This window comes from Oncorhynchus gorbuscha, linkage group LG07 (assembly GCF_021184085.1).
Source record: "Oncorhynchus gorbuscha isolate QuinsamMale2020 ecotype Even-year linkage group LG07, OgorEven_v1.0, whole genome shotgun sequence".
NCBI classification, from domain to species: domain Eukaryota; kingdom Metazoa; phylum Chordata; class Actinopteri; order Salmoniformes; family Salmonidae; genus Oncorhynchus; species Oncorhynchus gorbuscha.
The window spans coordinates 14898620-14901119 of record NC_060179.1 but is presented as its reverse complement, the minus strand read 5'-3'; the positions used below and the strand labels follow the sequence as shown (position 1 = coordinate 14901119).

Genomic DNA, 2500 nt, shown 5'->3' with positions numbered 1-2500 from the left:
GAGGATGTGTGTGTTGTTACCTTCTCTATGAGGATGTGTGTGTGTGTGTTACCTTCTCTATGAGGGTGTGTGTGTGTTACCTTCTCTATGAGGGTGTGTGTGTGTTACCTTCTCTATGAGGGTGTGTGTTACCTTCTCTATGAGGGTGTGTGTTACCTTCTCTATGAGGGTGTGTGTGTGTTACCTTCTCTATGAGGGTGTGTGTTACCTTCTCTATGAGGGTGTGTGTGTGTTACCTTCTCTATGAGGGTGTGTGTTACCTTCTCTATGAGGATGTGTGTGTGTGTGTTACCTTCTCTATGAGGGTGTGTTATCTTCTCTATGAGGGTGTGTGTTACCTTCTCTATGAGGATGTGTGTGTGTGTTACCTTCTCTATGAGGGTGTGAGGATGTGTGTGTGTGTACCTTCTATGAGGGTGTGTGTGTTACTCTGTGAGGGTGTGTGTTACCTTCTCTATGAGGATGTGTGTGTGTTACCTTCTCTATGAGGATGTGTGTTACCTTCTCTATGAGGGTGTGTGTTACCTTCTCTATGAGGGTGTGTGTTATCTTCTCTATGAGGATGTGTGTTACCTTCTCTATGAGGGTGTATGTTACTTCTCTATGAGGATGTGTGTTACCTTCTCTATGAGGATGTGAGGGTGTGTGTTACCTTCTCTATGAGGGTGTGTTACCTTCTCTATGAGGATGTGTGTTACCTTCTCTATGAGGGTGTGTGTTACCTTCTCTATGAGGATGTCTGTTACCTTCTCTATGAGGGTGTGTGTTACCTTCTCTATGAGGATGTGTGTGTGTGTGTGTGTGTTACCTTCTCTATGAGGGTGTGTGTGTGTTACCTTCTCTATGAGGATGTGTGTGTGTTACCTTCTCTATGAGGGTGTGTGTGTGTGTGTTACCTTCTCTATGAGGGTGTATGTTACCTTCTCTATGAGGGTGTGTGTTATCTTCTCTATGAGGATGTGTGTTACCTTCTCTATGAGGATGTGTGTTACCTTCTCTATCAGGGTGTGTGTTACCTTCTCTATGAGGGTGTGTGTTACCTTCTCTATGAGGGTGTATGTTACCTTCTCTATGAGGGTGTGTGTTATCTTCTCTATGAGGATGTGTGTTACCTTCTCTATGAGGGTGTGTGTTACCTTCTCTATGAGGATGTGTGTTACCTTCTCTACCAGGGTGTGTGTTACCTTCTCTATGAGGGTGTGTGTTGCCTTCTCTATGAGGGTGTGTGTTACCTTCTCTATCAGGGTGTGTGTTACCTTCTATATCAGGGTGTGTGTTACCTTCTCTATGAGGGTGTGTGTTGCCTTCTCTATGAGGATGTGTGTTACCTTCTCTATGAGGGTGTGTGTTACCTTCTCTATGAGGGTGTGTGTTACCTTATATATCAGGGTGTGTGTTACTTTCTCTATGAGGGTGTGTGTGTGTGTGTTACCTTCTCTATGAGGATGTGTGTTACCTTCTCTATGAGGATGTGTGTTACCTTCTCTATGAGGGTGTGTGTTACCTTCTCTATGAGGGTGTGTGTTACCTTCTCTATGAGGGTGTGTGTTACCTTCTCTATGAGGATGTCTGTTACCTTCTCTATGAGGGTGTGTGTTACCTTCTCTATGAGGGTGTGTGTGTGTGTTACCTTCTCTATGAGGGTGTGTGTTACCTTCTCTATGAGGATGTGTGTGTGTGTGTGTTACCTTCTCTATGAGGGTGTGTTACCTTCTCTGGAGGGTGTGTGTTACCTTCTCTATGAGGATGTCTGTTACCTTCTCTATGAGGGTGTGTGTTACCTTCTCTATGAGGATGTGTGTGTGTGTGTTACCTTCTCTATGAGGGTGTGTGTTACCTTCTCTATGAGGATGTGTGTGTGTGTGTTACCTTCTCTATGAGGGTGTGTGTGTGTGTTACCTTCTCTATGAGGATGTGTGTTACCTTCTCTATGAGGGTGTGTGTTACCTTCTCTATGAGGATGTCTGTTACCTTCTCTATGAGGGTGTGTGTTACCTTCTCTATGAGGGTGTGTGTTATCTTCTCTATGAGGATGTGTGTTACCTTCTCTATGAGGGTGTATGTTACCTTCTCTATGAGGATGTGTGTTATCTTCTCTATGAGGATGTGTGTTACCTTCTCTATGAGGGTGTGTGTTACCTTCTCTATGAGGATGTCTGTTACCTTCTCTATGAGGGTGTGTGTTACCTTCTCTATGAGGATGTGTGTGTGTGTGTTACCTTCTCTATGAGGGTGTGTGTTACCTTCTCTATGAGGGTGTGTGTGTGTTACCTTCTCTATGAGGGTGTGTGTTACCTTCTCTATGAGGATGTGTGTGTGTTACCTTCTCTATGAGGGTGTGTGTGTGTGTGTTACCTTCTCTATGAGGGTGTATGTTACCTTCTCTATGAGGGTGTGTGTTATCTTCTCTATGAGGATGTGTGTTACCTTCTCTATGAGGATGTGTGTTACCTTCTCTATGAGGATGTGTTACCTTCTCTATGAGGGTGTGTGTTACCTT

At 44.3% G+C, this 2500-nt stretch overlaps 1 protein-coding gene across 2 annotated transcripts in view; it reads right to left on the bottom strand.

Moving 5' to 3' along the window:
* LOC124039514 (tumor necrosis factor ligand superfamily member 10-like) overlaps positions 1–2500 on the bottom strand; it is a 13556-nt gene that overhangs the window by 7439 nt on the left and 3617 nt on the right. The gene's annotated exons all lie outside the window — the stretch shown is intronic.